Source organism: Phyllostomus hastatus, unplaced genomic scaffold, assembly GCF_019186645.2.
Source record: "Phyllostomus hastatus isolate PE091 unplaced genomic scaffold, TTU_PhHast_1.1 phas_scaffold_1674, whole genome shotgun sequence".
Classification (NCBI taxonomy): Eukaryota; Metazoa; Chordata; class Mammalia; order Chiroptera; family Phyllostomidae; genus Phyllostomus; species Phyllostomus hastatus.
The window spans coordinates 15,680,076-15,700,177 of NW_025334011.1; the positions used below are offsets into that span (position 1 = coordinate 15,680,076).

The 20,102-nt window shown below is 38.6% G+C and overlaps 1 protein-coding gene and 1 pseudogene across 1 annotated transcript in view; both read right to left on the reverse strand.

The window, feature by feature from the left end:
- The window catches only part of KIAA1217 (KIAA1217 ortholog), a 486,478-nt gene that overhangs the window by 354,355 nt on the left and 112,021 nt on the right, over nt 1-20,102 (reverse strand). The gene's annotated exons all lie outside the window — the stretch shown is intronic.
- LOC123831342 lies at nt 11,054-12,689 on the reverse strand (annotated as a pseudogene).

The following is a 20,102-nucleotide window of genomic DNA, read 5'->3' on the forward strand; positions in this document are numbered from 1 at the left end:
TCACTTGCTTGGAGCATGGTCCCATACACCAAAAGGCTGTGGGTTCCATATCTAGTCAGGGCACATACCTGGTTTTTGAGTGCAATCTTCAGTCGGGACACCGATTGTATGTGAGGCAACCGATTGATGTTTCTCTTTCACATCGGTGTTTCTCTTTCTCTTTCTCAAATCAATAAACATATTCCCAGGTTAGGATTTTGTTAAAAAGAAGACAAACCAGAGACTAGAGAAAATCTTTACAAACCATATATCTGATAAAGGATTTGCATCTAAAGAGATCTCTCAAAACTGAACTATAAGAAAACAAACATTCCAATAAAAAAGTGAACACAGATTTGATCAGCTACATCTCTAAAGATATAAGGATAGCAAATTACCACAAAAATATTCAACATTAATTTTTACTAAGAGTAAGCAATTAAAACCACAAAGTATTACATAGCTCTTAGAATGGCTAAAATTAAAAAGACTGATCTTACAAAAGTGTTGGTGAGAAAGTGGAGCTACTAAACCCTCATACCTGCTGTTGAGAATGTAAAGTGGTGCACTTTGGACAACAGTTTAGTAGTTTCTTCAAAACTTTACCATATATCTACCATGTGATTCAGCCATCCACAACTAAGATTTACTCAAGAGCAATGAAAGTATTTTAAAATGTACCTGGAATATTTTTATTCAGGTGCAGTTAAACTTACAGACATAGAAATGAGTGCCAGGAAGGAAGTTTTCCTCACTGTTCCCTCAAAACAGGAGTTCTGGAATGCCATGAAACATTGATCAAGAGGCAGAGGAAGTGAGGGAAAAATGTGGGCAAGAGACTTTCCTGTGTTTTTTTGCAAGAAGGAATGGATACGTCATGGTAAACAGGCTAAGCAGAATTAGGATTTGAATGACTAGCAGGCTCCAGGGTGTAGGTGCAGCTCCTAGTTGCCTAATACTTGGCCCTGGGTTGATTAGGTCAGATGAACAGTGGTCCAGAGGGTAGGAGCTCATAAAAAAGGTGGTTGGGGGTGGGTGGGGGTGGGAGGGGAAGGTGTAGCAGGGATAGGCTCTGAATTGGCTAGTTTGCATATGAAAGATGCACATGAGAGGAAGGGCAACCTCTCCAGGATTACCCAGGTGTCAATACATCAGAAATTCATGGTCAATACAGAAATCACAAGTCCATACAAAGACTTTACATGAATGTCCATATCAGTTTTATTTCTAGTAGCCCCAAACTGAAGACAATCCAAATATCTGTCAACAGCTAAATGAATAAACAGATTCTATCATATCCAAACAACAGACTACTACTATTATTCCTATAAAAAGGAATGAACTATTGAAAAATGCAATAGCATAGATGAATCTCAAAATAATCATGCTGGGTAAAAGAAGGAGGCAAAAATGGAGTGTATATGATTCCATTTATGCTATAAAATGCCAGCTAATTTATAGTGACAGGACACAGATCAGTGGTTGCCTGGTAATAAGGTAGGATTTAGAGTGACATTAAAAATGGGAACAAGGAAACTTTGGCAGGTGATGGATGTGTCATTATCTTGATAGTGGTGATGGTTTCATATACACACACATATGCCAAGGCTTATCAAATCGTATGATTTATCTTTTAGAAGATAAAATAAATGATTAATAAACTCTGGTAGAGAAAGACTTTTTCAACTTCAAAGTGGAAGAACAAATCACCAAGAAAAGGTTGATGGGTTTAACTGAATGAAGAGTTGAATATTCTGTATGTCCTCAAATAGTGCAATTTAAATCTGTGCAATTACTATAATTCATTTACCTCAATAAAACTAGGTAAAACTGTCTGTGAAAGGGAGTGTTTTCTATTCTAGTCTCTGAAGTTGTCTAATCAGGGTACAGTAAACCTTTAGCCCCATTTGAGGTCAGAGTGGCCCAAATGAGGCCCAGAGATGTGTGCAGTTCCAAGATTTTGGGGGATGAAAACTAGGAGTTTGTAATCTTGAGTTTTGGTTCCAGCTCTGCCACTAATTTGCTGTGTCATTTTAGGCCAAAACCCATTTTTTTAGATCTCAGTTTTCATGTGTTTAACATGGAAATGTGAGACTCAGATATCCTTTGAACTCATGTCATCCCTGACTATCTGTGATTCTGTGCTTCTGAGCAGTAGATCTAACCTCACCTCTTATGTGTATTTACCCAAGTAGTCCCAATTCCAGATATCCCCTGATCAGATCTTTAGTGGCTGTCAGTCATTTGTCCACAGCAAAAAAGAAAGACTAAGAAAGAAGACAGAAGTGGCAGGTTAACAAAAGTTGTCTGGCAATGTACAAAGTGCTTTCATTTTTTAATTGTGGAAAATACATGTAACATGAAATTTACCATCTTAACCATTTTTAAATACATTCAGTGGAATCAAATACATTCACATTGTTTTGCAACCTACCATCCATATGCAGAACCCTTTTCATCTTGCAAAACTTGAGCTCTGTACCCCATTAAACAATAGCTCCCCATTCTCGTTCCTCTCAGCCCCTGGAAGCCACCATTCTATTTTCTGTCTCTGTGAATTTGACTCCTCTAGGTGCCTCATGTAAGTGGCATCACAGAGCACTAACTGTTTTTATATTACCCATTTAATGTCCCCAATAAGCCAGGAGAATAGTAATTATCCTTTTTAAAAAAAATAATGAACAAACTAAGGCTTTGAGTAGGGAGCTCTATATCATACAACTAAGACATCACTAGGCCAGGACTGAAACATAATCAGCTAGTTCCAAAGCCCCAGTCCTTCCATGACTGTAATCAGATATTAAAGCATTCAGTGAAAAGGCAGTGATCTAGCAAAGGGAGGACAGAAGTTCAAGAACAATGTACAGATCAGTGGAATTCACTCAACTCCCAATCTTGATTAGATTATAATAGGGCAATTATTTACTGGCTCAGTCTTCCCATCTCTATAAATTATGTGCATGTTTATTTATGTTACTTTATTCCTAAAACCAAAGTAAAATAAAAAATAAAAATGTGTAAAACCCAAGCTTCTTCTGAAGGAAGTATAGTACCATGTAACCACAGTATATATTTGTATTACTTCCAGTGTTTAAAGTTAAATGTCTCTAGAAAACGCAGAATAAGATTCCAGACAGACATAACCGCAAGTGGTATTCTTACCCTCAAAAGCATAAACTAACTCTTTCCTGGCTGCTGTTTCAGCTGTTAGGGAATCCTGGGGTATTGGAATTTGCAATTCTTCATGTTATATGAAGGGACATTTGCTTCCAAGGCCAGCTGTAGTCAATCAACCCCAGAGTGAACCAGACACCCCCACAGCCAGACTTTATGCGAGAAAGGATAAAGGGACCTGTGAAGACCCAACTGACTTAAGGGTAACCAACCGCTCATCAATGTGACAAAAGGCCCTAAACCCAAGAAGAGTAGACTTGCACCCAGCAGGCACCATTTAAAGTCAGACTTGTAGACCTTCAAGGATTTATTTTTTTCAAACAAAACTGTTCTCAGGTTTATTTTTAACTCCAGAATGAGTGAATTTCTTTCTCTTTTTTTTCTATACTAGTCATATGAGACTTCTTTATTCATTATTGAAAAATCTTGCCAGCATTCCACAATTTCTAGGAACAGACTGTTTTTAATGAGAAAAAAAAATTGCAATCTTAGAGTCTTCCCTTCTTACTAAAAGATTTGGCATTGTGTTTGAAACAAATCATACAATCTTTCTTTACCAAGAGAACTTTTACTTTTTTTAAGGAAATAGGAAGTACAAGGCAGTAAAGTTTATTTAAGTGTTGGACAATAGATGAAAAAGGCATAATATGTTCTGCCTTATTTAGTCCAAAAGGAGATTTGCTGGATGTGAGGGGGATTTGGAAGTTTCACAGAAGTAACATAATCTCTCCTTTGTAAAGACTATCACTACACTCAAAGTCATTATTTACTTCGTGCATAGAGAGATAGAAAATGCCATTTCACAAAATAAGAATTTTTGTAATTCATTAACTTTCAGTTTGGACACATGCAGCAAATATTTTACATACTGATTCACATGGAAAGGTTTTAGAAGGTTAAGTACTTACCCAGTAAATGAGAAGGAAAGGAAATGAAGGTGGGAATGGGCGTTTGTACTCTATCTGTGGATATTTACTGCAATAATAATATTTTACTTTTATAATATTTTGCTTCCATTTGCAATCTGGGCATTTACAACAAATATACACTCAACAAACAAGAGTTTAAAATACAAAAAAATCACATCAGAAGAAAATCATACACTCATTGCATAATACACTAAATGCTGAGAGAGAGACTGAGAAGCTCAGACAGTTCTATTGTCCATATCCAAGAACCAAAGCATTCCAGAGATGGTGGAAGCTAAGAAGAAACAGGGAGGGAGGGAGGAAGACTAAAAGGAAAGAAAACTATTCTAAGCTAAAATGTTAGACCTAACCTAATCACACAAGCTTGACTACTTTGACTAACAGTAAGGGACTTCTATTTGGACATTTAAACATGAAACTTAAATGGTTGGGGTTAGTATGGAAAGAAGACAGGATTTGGAATTATAATTAAGTCTTAGCTTTGCCACTAACCTATGTATGGCCTCTAATAATCCATCCATCATCTCTAGCCCTTAGTTTCCTAACCTATAAAGTGAGGACATCGGATTAAATCCTTCCCTTGGGTCTGTGTAACACAGGCTATAATTCTCTGGTAAGTGGACACAAAAAGGTAGCAGTTCATCTAGCATAGAACCCTCAGTGTTACACTGTACAAAATTTAGGAGGAATTCAAGCATGAAGGAAAGCAGACATATTCTTCCTGAGGTAAGAGAGCCTTCTCTCTGCAGAGAGCCTTTAAGTCCTCATGAAGTACTCTCACCCAGATGGCATCACTCCCTAAGCACCATTCCTCTGTTAGACAGGTATCATGAGGCATTGGATTGGTGGGGCATACTTCTTCCAGTTTCTATTGTAGAACCTTGAAGAATGCTGGTCATGTTGAGTATACCAGATATTCAGTGAAAGAACTCCAGGAAAATCCCTCCGCTGGACAGATGCTAGCCCTGCCTGGGGCAAGTAACCTTGGGCAACTTTCTTCGTCTCTTAAAAAGCTTCTGTCTCTTTATCCTTAACATTAGATTTTTATTAAATGAGGTAAAATATGTAAAATTCAGTCTGAGTAGCCCAGACTAGTGTGAAATTGTAAAGTATGTGATGTCCGTCTTTAGTAACCTCTGCCAATTCCCCACAACCAAAGTAAGCAAACAATAGCTATAAGAACTAGGACATTTCTGTTCTTTCTAGGCTGAACTAGGTCCAGCCCCAAGTGTGCCTCCCTCCCGTGTTAGTTCTTTACAGCTTAGTTCCAAGCATACCTGGCCTCTGACCCTTGGCCTCAATCCTTAGGACCTGGAGGTCTGGTCTCAGCTTTTCCAGTCTTCCAAGCCTCACTCTTTAGTTCTTCTTATTCCTAGCCTCTTTCAATAACAGGCTTTTCTATCTCAAGTGTGAACTGGAACCCATAATGTGCAAGACTGCCACCCAGGCCAGTCCTGATGCCTCTGTGTTTCCTGGGAGTGATAACAGTCTCTGATCTCAATTACTGAGAACTTCATGCCCTTTTTAGATTGTTGGTCTATCAGATTATTCAGTTATTGAGAATAAAGCCACCAGAAGGCACAAAGAGATGGAGGGAGGGGAAGAGATTCTGGATGACAGCTTCCATGAGCACAGCCATACCTGATGCTGAACTATCCCTAGTCATTTCATTGCGTAATTAATTGTTTATCATTACCCTATCCTGTGCCACCCTGAGGTCAATTTATGTTGATTGCTGCTCCTGGCAAGTGAGGGCTCTTATATCTGAACTCTATCCAGACAACTGAATGGAAGAGTAGTTGAAGAGGTGGAGGGAGAATAGACCTGAAAATCAGTGGAACCTCCAGGATTGCTTCTAAGCCAGTCCTTCTGTCCCTGAACATCTTTTCTGGTCTGGCCCACAGTCCCTGCTGGAACTAGAATCAGACCAGCTCCTGGGAGATATGAAAGCAAGACTTGATCATTCTCTTAAATGCATTCTCAAAGTTGGCTCTTTGCTTAAATAGGGACACATAATGAACAAGATCTTACTGCCTTCTAAAAGGAGTTTATGAATGTTTTAGAAAAACACAGAATATCTTTCATTTCTATGTAAAAGAAAAATCTGTCCCTGCTTTTTTTCCCTTATCTCTAGATGTTTCAAACTCACATACACAAAATCTAATATCTGTTCATAAATAAGCTGCCTCTATTTTCTTACATGAAAAAAAACTGTTGCTCTTGAGGAGGAAAAATTTGTTGATGACCCTTTTAAAATTGTCTATTCTATCAAATCATTCAGCCCACGTGTCTATAAAACCTGGGAGAGTTCAATTCTGCTTGCATGAGGAAACGTAATCCAGGCAGGAAGCAGGATGTGTACAAAACCCCAAGATTCTCACTTTAGCACAGAGTGAGTTTATCTGTTGTCAACAAAAATAAAAACTCACTGCAGTTTCCATATTATTTTAAGACACACACAAAAAAATAAGGTCTGAGGTCAGAATGAATGTTTCATAGCAATGGAAACATTCAGTTAAAAAGTAGTACGTATCTTTTCTCCATGCACTTAAAAAGAAATAAATGGGAAAGACATTAAATTTAACTTTAGTTTTTTTCTCTTTAGCTTTAGAAACTTATCTCTATTTACATGTAAAATATTAGCATCAGAAGTAGCAATTCTTCATAATACTACTTAAGTGTTTGAGAAAACTCAGTTCAAATATGTGCAAGAAAAAATTTAAACCTATTCATAGTAATGAATGCTGTAGTTAAGAATGCAAAATAGTTTTAGCAATTTAAAACCAAAAAAGAAAAAAATTATCTTTTAGGGAATAAGTACTCCATATATGGTTTTTATTCAAAGGCAACTTATTTTTAGGAAACTGGAGAAGACTATCCCTAGTTCTTTTGGGCTTATATGCTCAAAAGCAACTATTTATATTTAAAACACATTTTAACCTTATATTTTAAAAATCAGCATTTTGGTAATACATATACTAAGTTTAATACTTGTTTTGCATTTTCTCAAATATATAATCGAAAAACGAATAGGCGCAGAGTAGAAATTTTTTTTAAATGTCTAATGATAATTGATTTTGGTGAACATTCTTCTCTGACATTATGACCATTTATTTTACTACTGTTTAGACAATAGCACATATTTGGACAACTTACTCCTCAAAGTTCAGATATATTAACTGGACGCTTCCAAGAATTCCCAAAGTAGTGCTTTCGAGGTTAGGAATAGTTCTCTAATAGCTCTCTAAGAGAATTCTCTCTAGAGAATTGACAGTGTAGATCACTTTGAAGAGTCTTTCTTTTCCTGCAAAACAAAGTGTATTTAGAGAAATAAAGACAAGCCGCCCTTCATTCCTTCATCCCCACTGAATTACAGAAATAAAAATATTCAATTTGTAAAGTGGCAAAAGGAAACAAGGGTGCTTGTGTGATCTCCACAATGAAAACACAGGTGAAAAAGAACAAGGTGTTCCATATTTATCAACCAGCAGAAGCTATTATTCACACCATTCCAGAATTACAGAGAAAGGATAATTAAAACCACAGACCTTGGTGCCTCACCAAATCTTTCAAATTGGAATCAGAATCTTCAGGGACATTTTTTAAAGGGGCTCCCTAAGTGATTCTTTAGCACACTCAAATTTGCAGGCTGCAATGTGTGATGTTGAAGAGACAGAGCAACTCTCAAATTCCAACAGAAGCACCAAGTATTTTCCAGGCAACTCTCTTTTGTGCTATTTGTTTTGTGACTTCTTTCTCCCTTCATCTATGAGAGATGGGATGGGGTGCTTTTTGGGAAGTGGAAAGATGGGTCATACTGGCCAATGTCCTTCCACCAGATTTAGCAGACAAAGGTTGGAGCATTGGTGTCCTCCTTGTTTGTTATTTCAACTGGGGAATTAAGAAATGCTTGATAATGCTTATACTGTGCCCAATTAAGGACTTAGTTCCTCTACAGATCAAATTGGCATTTCTGTGGTAGTGTCTGGATTCTCATAGAAATGTAGTCCATAAATGAGAATGAGTAGCTTCTGAATTTTCTTCAAACCACTTAATTCTTTGAGAGTTGCTAAAAAAATTATGGAGAGGGGGAACATTTGTGTGACCTCATCATTGTGTCTTTCCTGACCAAATGTTACAAATGCAAAACATAATGGTTGATTCTTACTACATGTAGATATTTGTGTTTTTTCATTTGGTAAGTGCTAAAATTCCTACGAAGGCAAAAATAAAGAAAGGAAGAGAGAGAGAGATAAATAAATAAATAAATAAATAAATAAATTTATATACCAGTATCCCGTGAACACTCATTTTCTGGCTTTGCCTTTCTTGAAGTCTTGTTTATGTCATTTTTAAATAACAACTAATTGCAAGAATAGCTCTTGTAGGAAGGAGTCTTGTGTACATGGGTGTGTACAGTGCTTAACTATACGCTTGTGTAAGTCCCTGGTTAATTTCAGATAATAAATACCTGGATATGTTCTTGAGCAAGGCCTTGAAGTCATAGTGAAGTAGACAATAAAGAACATAACAGAGTTATCCTTGACCAAATTGTTTAAAACTGTTATCCCAATTTTCTAACAATTCAGGACCTATTTAGGCAACTGCTGGTGTCAGAGATAAAATAGATGCAGACTGTAGGTGTAGATTTCTGGAACATGAGCTGGTTCACGTTGGGGGTGACTTAGCTTACATTCCTCTCTCTGTGCAGTTCCAAAATAGAGCCTCTTAAATGTTCAATTTCATATGAGATCAAGTTCTAAAGCATTCTTTGATCTGTATGAACACCCAGACAAGATGATAATTATTCACTCAGATAAGTTCCCTGTTTATTGAACCATTGTGACCATTTGGGAATCATAAATAGCTCTTTGTCTAGGATTGGAAAACTCATGAAGAAGCAGGATATATAAATTATAAAGGATGTGAGTGAGGAAGGAGAGGGGTGGGGTTAAACAGAGAAAAGAAGATATACCCAGTAACTTCCAGGACACTGAAAGGCAGGCCAGGAGGACCTAAGGAAGAAGTAAGCACAAAACATCTAAAAATACCAGGACTGTAGGAAATGGTCCTAAAGATATTTGATCTGCCATTGTACTCCAAATCCTGCCATTGCAAGTTAGACCTATAAAAAGACATCTTTCAATAATGCATCATCTCCTTCCTATCTATTCAGTAAAGATACTGATTACACATCCTGCTTTGTGCTGCTGGTCCACACACCAGGATTGCTTAGTTTCTTACTTTAAAAGGTCAGTCACATGTTACACTGCTTTCTCTTTGTGAATTTACACGAATCACAAAATTTAGTCAGTAACAGTTGCCCCTCTCATCTTTGCAAACAACCATAAAAGTGCCAGATGTAAGACTCACAAACATGTTTTAAAATGTGCATTCTTTTGCTCTCAGCAGGGCTCACTCTACATTAACTTTTGCTTAGTATCATCTCCTTTATCTCCCTTTGCCTTTTGCTTCTCAAAAGATGCTATTTAAATATTCATTTGCTCAGTATTCTAACATCAATCAATTAAAAGCTTCTGAATTACTGATGAGTCCTAGATGATTGACAAAATAAGATGCCAACTTTGAAAATTTAGTCCCTCATTGAATATTAAAAAGTGCTTAAAGATTTGAATATATGTATAAATAAAAATAAAAAAATTTAATAAAACTTTTTTTGATTAATTCTAGTTATTTATTGCTGGAGCCTTTGCTGTCTCACTTTTCTATGCAGATTATGTTGATTTGGATCTAGTCTAATGATGCAGATAGCTAACATGCATTAATTGTTACAGAGTTAGATTACAGACTTGACCTTAAGTCAGCTGAGATGTTATGATCCGTTGAATATCTGCCATGCCCAGAACTCATGTCCAATGAAGCCAAGAGTTCTACATGACAGATTGGAGCGCTGCAAAACACGATCCTGAGATCCTAGCCAGAGCTGTTTTTATCAGCAGTCAGCTCCTGATCCAAAGGCTTGCTAGTAGCCAAAAAGGATGCCAGATATGTCTTCATGCACCATCTCAATAGTGACTGGATGAACCAATCTAAAGCTTGGGTCTCAGTAAGGCTGAATACAGGACACAAAGGGAGGGGTAGTTAGTGAACTATAGCAGTACAATAAGTAGAAGCAGAAACAGAAGGTCACTGAGTCCCCAAAAGGGTGGACCACAGCCTGGGGAGAAATGGACATCTGCTGGTAAGGGGTGACAAGCTAACCTGGTCACTACGGCTGTGGTATCCAGAGGGTCGCTACAGTCCATCTTGCATGGCTCTCCTGTTCCATGAAGTGTTTCTCTACAGCTACGGAGATACTTCCCTCCTTATTTCTCTATTTAACTTTGAACTTTCTCCAGTAAAAGGAAACTGCATGTCTCAGCTCTTCCCAACCCTAAGGAATCTACCTGAGACAACCAGTAAATTGCTCCTTGCTATTTTTTCTCTCTGCTTCTTAATAGTGTAAGAAAATGGTTTTGGCATGTTTTAGATTAATGTCTTTCCCCTGAACTGAAATTATTGTAGTTCTGGTCTTTGACATTAGTAATAAATTCTTTTATCTCTTTCTATATATGTATCCATTTTTTAGAATCAGGAACAGTACTCGGATGTTTTTTCAGTCTTTTTTTAAAATATTAAACTCACAAGAAAACTGTGTTTTGCAGAAACAGCTCTTGATTACATGATACCATGAGAGGTCATACTGCTTTCTTCTCTACAAACTCTCAGGTATTCAAGATTGACAGCTGCTCTGTCCTTTTGTCTTCAGTAGGTTTTTTTTTTTTTTTAACACTTAGAATGTTTTATTGAGTTTAGGTTGGCTGGGAACAATTTCCTGCATTTATAGTCTAAAATATTTCACCTCATTGAAAAAAAAAAGACAAATGTAACATATTAGACTTGTGACTTTCATGTGTTGGCTGCTCTGGGTTGAGAAAACATCCAGCTTTTCCTTGCAACCTGTTTCGGTATTACAACTCATCAACAAAAGGTGTGTGCCCCAAATTTCCACTTGCTGCCGTCAACTGCTTGCTGGAAACAAACTTCTTTGCAGCATTTATGACATCAGTGTCAGCTACGGAGTCAATCTGCTGAAGGACTGTGGATGGTGGCATGTATGAACCAGCAATAAGGGCCCGAGACCTGACTTCATCCAGGAAACACTTAGAAGATTCCACTGACATTAAGTACCCTGCTCTCAGCTTGTTCTTGGAAGCTTGGACATCTGTATTGGAAAGGTGTCCTTGAGTAACTGTTTTTATTTGGTTGTAGGCAGCCTTGATAACATCTTGAGAGGCTGCAACCTGTGCGATAGTATAAATCCCAAAGTCCAGAGTCTGAGTAACTGGCATTAAAAGTAGGAATGTCTTTGGTTATATTTTGCTTGTTTCTTTGTTTTGTTGTTTAGGTTCTGAAATAGAGGGCAGGCTGACAGTGACCAGAGGGGAGAGAAGAGGGAATTTCAGGGGAGAATAGGAAGGGTTTACAAGAACAAATTTAAAGGGCACATGGACAAAAACTGGGGGGAGGGTGGTAATGGGAGGGAAGTGGGGTGGGTTGAGTGGGTGGGCTGGAATGGGAGTAAAAGGGAGAAAACTGTACTTGAACAATGATTAAAATAAAATAAAAATTTAAAAAAAGTGGGAATGTCAAATGGATGGTGAATCCCCTTGGTAACAGCTTGGTACAGAGGGCTGGTGGCATTGCTGCCCCTCTTAACATGTGACCCAGCACCTCAGACATGCTGGAGAACACTAAATGCATTTGCTTCTGCACTTTTTGTGGCACAATTTCTGCTACAAAAGCAGCATGGATGGGACTGTCTCCATTCTGTTCTCAAATTTCACCTTCACCGTATCTGCCCTTTGCACCAGATAAACTAAGCCCAGCCCTCGTGTTCAGAAACTATTCAGCAACTTGCTTCAGAAAAGGATGATTGATACCAAGTCCAATCAAAGCCATTCTTGCAATTTTAAAGTGGTTCTGAACACAGTGGTGTAACTCATCTGCTGTCACCTTTCCAGTCCTATAGTCTGGACAATAAAAGGCATTTCAGTAAGCTGCAGCATGAAAAATTTCAATGATATGGGCCTGTGGATTCTGAAAAGCCTTAGCTTTGTCAATCCTGAGCTGAGACTGAAGGGCAGCTACCTCCCAATGATGAAATTCAGGTGCTGTGGTGACACTGAGCAAGAACTCCATTCTACATGGAGTGTATCGACATCATCCCGTAGGTATTCCACAGTGTTGGCCATGTTTTCCCTTGTTGAAGCCAATTTAGCACCAACCACTACAATCCATGAGTTATCTTGAAAGATAATACTTGTTTTACAGTCCAACTCAATGCAAGATGAAGCAAATGACAGCTTCCTACATTGTTAGAATTCTTGTACCTACTGCCTACTTAAATGAGCAAACCAATTCTTGATGCAGGGGCATAGTTTTCCAGGGAAGCAGTCACTAACCATTTGGTAATATGGTAAACTCAAAGTCCTAAGGATGTGGAGGCACTCCTGCAGGGGTACGGGCAGTTGTGGCTTTCACTTTGGGAGCAACGTTGAGGGAATAAAATCCTGACAGGGACCCAGCTCTGGTTGGCAGCTTCATGGCCCAAAATTACTCTGACCCATGGTCACTGCCAGTTTATAGGAATGCAAGATGGTGGTAGAACTATTTTTCTTTTTTATCTTTCTAACAGTAGGTCTTATCATCTCCTCGACAGAGTCTTCATTCTTTCTCCTTCTCTTCTGTATGTCCCATCTGTTGCTGTCCTCATCTTTCTAGACCAGGGGTATCAAACTCATTTTCATGGGGGGGCCACATCAGCCTCATGGTTGCTTTTAAAGAGCTGAATGTAATTTTAAGACCATATAAATGTAACTACTCCTTAACAGTTAAGTGAGAGCTCAGCACTGCCACCGGGTAGAAACAAGGTGCTGGGCTAATAAAACAAGGTGGAGGGCTGGATTCAGCCCGTGGGCCCTTGTGTTTGCCACCTGTGTTCTAGACAAAGGGAAACCTTATCCACATGAGAACAATGCCTTCACACTATCTTACCTATATAAAGCCCATGACAAAGAATCTTGAATCATGTAATTCAGCAAAAAATAGATCCACAGACAACTAGACTAGAAAGAGATCACCTAGTCTGGATCCCTCAACTGATAAACTTAAATTTGAAAACTGATATTCCATTCACGTACTAGAAAACTTTTAGGTATGTTTGGAAAAACTTGAGTATGTAAATCTACATTTTCACTTGTAAATTTTATGAAATCTAAATATAGACCAAGTATTTCTGATGATCATTTAATGTCTGAATAGAACTGTGCTTGAAGTACAAAATACCTACTAGATTTTGAAAAGAAAAGGGCAAAAAAACTTAGTAACATTTTAAAAAACATTTTTCCTTAACATTTAAAAATAGCGATCACATGCTAAGCTAGTAGTGTGGATATATTAGGTTAAATAAAGTATATTATTAAAATTAATTTCACCAGTTCTTTGTACTTTTTAATGTGGCTGCTAGAACATTTAAAATTACATACATGGCTCATGTTTCATTCCCGGTAGACAGTGTTGCCTTCATAGAACAGGGAGCCCATGCACTCAAGCAGGGTCTTCCTGGTCCTGGGCGAGAATGCCCTCTGTTTGCAGGTACACTGATCCCAGTCATAAGAAATGCAGGACTCTTCTATATGTCCAAAATTTAATTTCAATATAGTCAATAAATTGTGTCTTTTCTCCCCCCAAGCCAATCATTGTCATCTTCGACACAGAACATTTTGATGGCTGCCGGGTGAGAGCAGGCTTGGGGTGATGAGCAAAAAGGTGAAGGGATTAAGAAGTAGAAACTGGTAGTTCCAGAATAGTCACAGGAATGTAGAGTACAACATGAGGAATATAGTCAATAACATTATAATAAATATGTATGGTGTCAGATGGATACTAGATCTATCAGATACTAAGAACCAAATCAAAACTTGTTTCTTAATATCTGGATCAAACTTTTGCTCCTGGTCACTGTCAATTCAAACTCAATAAACCATTTTATTGAGGTATTATTGATATGTAAAAAACCTGTACATATTTAATGTATACAACTCACTGAGTTTGGGGATAAATATACTTCAATAAAATTATCCTCACTATCAAGGCTATAAATATATCCATTATCTCCCCACATCTTCTCCTACTCTCTTTTTTATAATTGCTATTATTATTATTATTGATGTATGTAGTAAGAAAACTTAACAGAAGATTTACCCTTTTAGTAAATTTTAAGTACAGTGTAGAATACAGTATTATTAGCTATAGACACTATGCTGTATAGATCCCCAGAACTTAAATTTATCTTGCATAACTAAAACTTTGTACCCTGTGATGGTTAATTTTATATGTCAGTTTCACTGAACTAAGGGATGCCCCAAGAACTGTTTAAACGTTATTTCTGGGATTAGTAGACCGAGTAAAGACAATTGCCCTCACCAGTATGAGTACATATCATTTAACCTGTTGAGGAATTGAATAGAACAAAAGGGTTGAGGAAGGGCAAATGTATTCTGTTTGCTTGAGCTGGGACATCCACCTTCTCCTGTCCTTGGACATGAGCGTTTCTGGTTCTCAAGCCTTCAGACTCAAACTGAATTACACCAACAGTTTTCCCATTCTTCAGCTTGCAGATGGCAGGTTGTAAGACTTCTTGGCTACCATAGTCACATGAGCCAATGTTTACAATAAGTCTCCTCTTATATATCTCCCTATAGATCCTGTTGGTTCTGTTCTCTGAAGAACCATAATATATATCCTTTGGCTCTCATCTCCTCATTCCTCTGCTACCCCCAGTGTTGGGAACTGCCCTGCCTGATATCAGAAGCTGTAACCCTACCAAGGCTAAGGCTGAGGGAGTGGCCTTGGACTGTAAGCCAGCAAAAAGACAAAAGCTTATCTTCCTGGCAGGAGCGCTGCTTCTGCTGCTTCATTCATAACTGAACCCCAAAGCTTGGTTGGTTAGCCAATGATGGATAAGATTCCCCAAGGGGGGAATGACCTAAGACAGGCACAATCATGTGGGAGGCCCCCAAGAAAGGACTTTTGGGGGCTACAGCAAAAGAGGGTTATGGACCCTCGCTCCTCGGCTGTTATATAGCCTGAGTCATCCTCTGGGAGAAAATCTCCTTATCCCTTGGTTGCCTTACTTCCCTTGCTCCACTTAAGCCTGAAACAATGACTGGGTGGTGCAGCTCTGTGCTGAAAAGGGCGGGTTCCCTGGGTGATCAGGCCTAAGAAAGAATATGTAAAATCCTGTGAAACCTGCTTTGTTTAGAATGCTCTCAGTTGAATGATAAGGGTCCAAGGAAGAAGTAAGTTTGTTCCTCAAAGTTTTACAGCTCTTTGACCCTGACTCAAAATAGGCCCTCAGACTTCCTTGTTATCTATTGTTTGATCCTTACTTCCTAGCAATGAGTAATGAGCTTTTACCTGAATTCTTATTCAAACGAAACCAGTAAAAAGCCTCTCCGGAGGGGGAACCGTGTGCTCTCCCCACCAGGGAGGATGGTCAAGTGGCATGCTCCCACGTGAGGAGTGGCCATGGCACCCTCCAGGAGAGAGGGTGGCCAAGGTGCTCCCCACGTGAGGAGTGGCCCTGCTGTTCCTATTCCCCCATAGGACCTGGTTGTCTCTGTGTATGTTTTCCTCGTGTGTTGACGAACATCCACAGCTGAGATGGATACTGCTGGCCGGTATCCTCCACACCCCAGCCTTTGGTAATCACCATTATTCTTTGTTTCTGTGAGTTTGCTTATTTTAGATTCCATATATAAGTGAGATCATGCAGTATTGTGTCTCAACACAACATTCTTCATGTCAATCCATGTTGTCACAAATGGCAGAATTCCCTTATTTTTTAAGAATGATTAATATTCATATGTATGTATATATCACATTATCTTTATTTATTCATTAGTTGATGACTTGTTTCCATGTCTTGGTTATTGTGAATAATGCTGCAGTGGGCATGGGAGTGCAGACATCTCTTCAAGACCCTGATTAGTTCCTTTGGATAAACACCTAGAATTGGAATTCTGGATCATATAATAGTTCTTTTATATTTATTGGTTAATTAATTGATATAATTTGCTCTAAATAAATTTTTATTTTTCAATTACAAATTACGTACAATATTATACTAGTTTCAGGTGTACAACCCAGTGACTAAGGATTATATAACTTATTAAGTGACCACTCTAATATATGTAGTACCCATCTGACACCATACATATTTATGTTATTGACTATATTCCTCATGTTATACTTTACATTCCTGTGACTATTCTGGAACTACCAATTTCTACTTTTTCAATCCCTTCACCTTTTTGCTCATCACCCTAAGCCCACTTTCACTGAGCAACCATCCAAATGTTCTCTGTATCTCTGAGTCTGTTTCTGTTCTGCTTGTTCACTTATGTTGTTTTTGACTTCCATGTATAAGTGAAATCATACAGCATTCGTCTTCCTCTGCCTGACTTATTTCACTCAGCACAGTATCTTTTAGGTTCATCCATGTTGTTGCAGATGGCAAGATTTCATTCTTTTTTATGCCTGTGTCATATTGCATACACACACCACTTCTTTATGCACTCATCTATTGATGGACACGAGTTGCTTCCAGATTTTAGCTATTGTAAATAATGCTGCAATAAACATATAGATGTATGTATCTTTTTGATTTAGTGTTTTGTGTTTTTTTCAGATAAATAGCAACAAGTAGATTTGCTGGGTCTTTCTGTGTCTCTTGTATGTTCTTTGTTTTAAAGTCTATTTTGTCGGGTATAAGTACTGCTACCCTAGCTTTCCCTGTTTGTTTCCATTCTCATTAAATATTTTTATTTTCAGTCTTTGTGTGTCTTCCAATCTGAAGTGAGCCTCTCTTAGACCACATATGTAAAGGGCTTGTTTTGTTATCCATTCAGGCTTCATAAGTTTTGATTGGAGCATTTAATCCATTTGTATTTATGATAATTGATAGATATGTATTTATTGTCATTTTATTATTCACATTTTTAAATATGTCCCCCTTCTTCCTCTTAAAGTCCATCTTGTAATACTGGTTTGGTGATGATGAACTCCTTTAGGTTTTTTTTGTCTGGGAATCTCATTATCTGTCTTTTATTCTAAATAATAGCTTTTTTGGGTAGAGTAATCTTTGTTGTAGGTCCTTGCTTTTCATTGTTTTGAATACTTCTTGCCAATCCCTTCTGGCCTACAAAGTTTCTGTTGAGAAATCAGCTGATAGTCTCATGGGAGTTCCTTTGCAGGTAACTAATTGCTTTTCCTTGCTACTTTTAGGATCTTTCTTCATTTTTAAACTTTGACATTTTTATGATGATGTGTCTTGTTATGGGCCTCTTTGGGGTTTTCTTTAACACATTAGGAAAGTTTTCTGTCATTATTTTTTCAACATAAGTTTTCAATTTCTTGCTCTCTTTCTCCTCTTTCTGACATCACCATTAATATTGGTATATGTGAAGTTGTCCCAGAGGCTCCTTATAATACCCTCATTTGGGGGGATTCACTTATTTCTTTTTGCTGTTCTGGTTGTGTTTCCTACTTCCTTATCTTCCAAATTGCTAATTTGATCTTCTGCTTCATCTGCTTCACTGTTGATTCCCTGTAATGTATTCTTCATTTCTGATAGCTTCTTTTTTATGTTTTCTATCTCTATTTTTATCTTTCCTATATCCTTGTTGAAGTTCTCATTAAGTTCCCCTCCATTTTCCCTAAGTTTGTTAAGCATCCTCATAACCAATGTTTTGAACTCTGCATCTCGTAGATTGTTTGTCTCCATTTTGTTTAGTTCATTTTCTAAAGCTTTGTTGTGTTCTTTCACTTGAGCCATGTTTCTTTGTCTCCTCATTTTGGTTGCCTCCCTGTGTTTATTTCAATATATTAGATATATCTGCTACATCTCCCAGTCTTGGGAGAGTGGCCTTAGGTTGTAAGTGTCCTATAGGGCCCAGCGGTACAGCCTCCCTGGTTACCTGAGCTGGGTGCTCCAGGCACTCCCCCAGGTAGACTGTGTGCACCCTCCTGTTGTAGTTAAGTCTTGATTGCTGTTAATGGAAGGGATTTACTCTCAGGCCATTCAGCAGCAAGCACTGTCAGTGACTACAGCAGAGTATCTGCTGTGCAGAGGCTGATCCCATAGAGAAAGACTTGTGTCAGGGGGGTTCTGGTGCTTTTGAGTCTACCTCTTCAGTGTGTTGATTTTGGAAGTTGTTGATTGTTGCTTCCACACAGTCTGAAAGTGTCCACAGGGTGTGCTGGCTTGGGCCTCTTAGGAAGTGCAGGCCAAGGTCAGTTACTGCCTATTCCCTGCCCAGGGCCACTGAGCATGAGATACAAAGCAATCTTCAGATGGCTGCTACTTGTGCTGAGCTTGGAGGTGCCTGGGAAAGGCCAAGCTACAAACCGAGGCTGGCTGCAGGCAGTGCCAAGTCTAAGCCCACTTTATAAGAGGTACAGGGCATGCCAAAGGAAGATACTGCTTATTTGTGGTTTGTTAACCTTTGAGAGATTTTAGGAAAGTTTTCAGCTTGAGCCAAGACAGGCTATTTGGATGGAAAAGTCACTGGAAATGAGTTGGTTAGGCTCACAAGTTGGGTGAGGCTGGGTGTCAGGGAATCTCCAGACAGGGGTGAACATTGTTAGCCATATTGATAGAGACTCAGATATGGTGTCTGTCTGTTAGCTCTGTGAGGAGAGTGCTCAGCAAAGGAACAAGGACCTCTGCCAGCACGTCTGTTTAAGAGAAAGCTGTCTCTCCAGCTGTTGTCTGGATGCCAGACAACTGAGTTCCTCCCAAATGTCCCTGGCACTTTTTAAGCTACTGCCCCAGGGCTGGAGCTCAGAGTGGGTAAGTTGTAGTAAGTCTATGTATGGTCCCTTTAAGAGGAATGCCTGGGTCTCTAGAAGCCCTCTGTCTCACTCAGCCACAATCCCTGCTGGTTTTTATAGCCATAAGTTTGAGGAACTTCTCTTCCTGGCACTGAATCCTGGGCTGGGGGGCCTGGTGTGGGGCTTGGACCCCTCACTGCTCATAGGAGATCTCTGTAGTTGAGATATCCCTCTTGATTTTTTTCTGCTACAGCTGGGTATGTGACCAGCTCCTTCTGAATCTCCACTCCTCCTACCAGCTTCCATGTGGCTTCTTCTTTATATCACTAGTTGTAGGACTTCTTGTTCAGCAAGATTTCTCAGGCAGTTCTCAATGATGGTTTTTCTGCAGTTTAGTTAAAATTTTGATGTGGTTGGGGGAGGATTTGAGTACTTCTATTTTTAATTTTTTGAGGAACTGTTTTCCAGATGGGCTGCACCAATTAGATTCCCTAAAAGTGTATCAGAGTTCCATTTTCTTCACACTTTCACCAGCCTTGTTAAAGTTTTGGTGTTTTTTTGTTTGTTTTTGATACTAGTCATCCTAATAGGCCTGGCGGTGATCTCACTGTGGTTTAAATTTGCATTTTCCTGATGATTAGTGATATTGAACACATTTTAATACATATGTTGGCCATTTGTATATCTTTCTTGGAGTAATGTCTGTTTAGGCTCTTTGCACATTTTAAGATTGAGTTATTTATTCTTTTATGATTGAAAATTTAAAAAGTTGAACACAGATTGCTTCTCCTCCCTCAACTCATGCAGCTTCTCTCAGGTTCTCACTTCCTGAACTTTTCAAAATCACCGGCATCCAATCTTCTTCTCTATCATTTAGCTTTCCTACAGAATTGTCCTTTCCAATATGAAATTTTCTCCATTAATATGAATCACAAACAACAAAACAGTTCATAAGCTCTTACTTTCTGGGATGTCCATCCCATCCTGAAATACACACAGGAAGGCAGGAGCTAATTGCTAAAGCATGCAAGCTCAGCAAGAGCTACTGATGCCCCACTGGTTCCACTGTTGTTGGAATCCCCACAGGTACCTGGGAGCTAAACAACTGCAAGGAAACTCTTC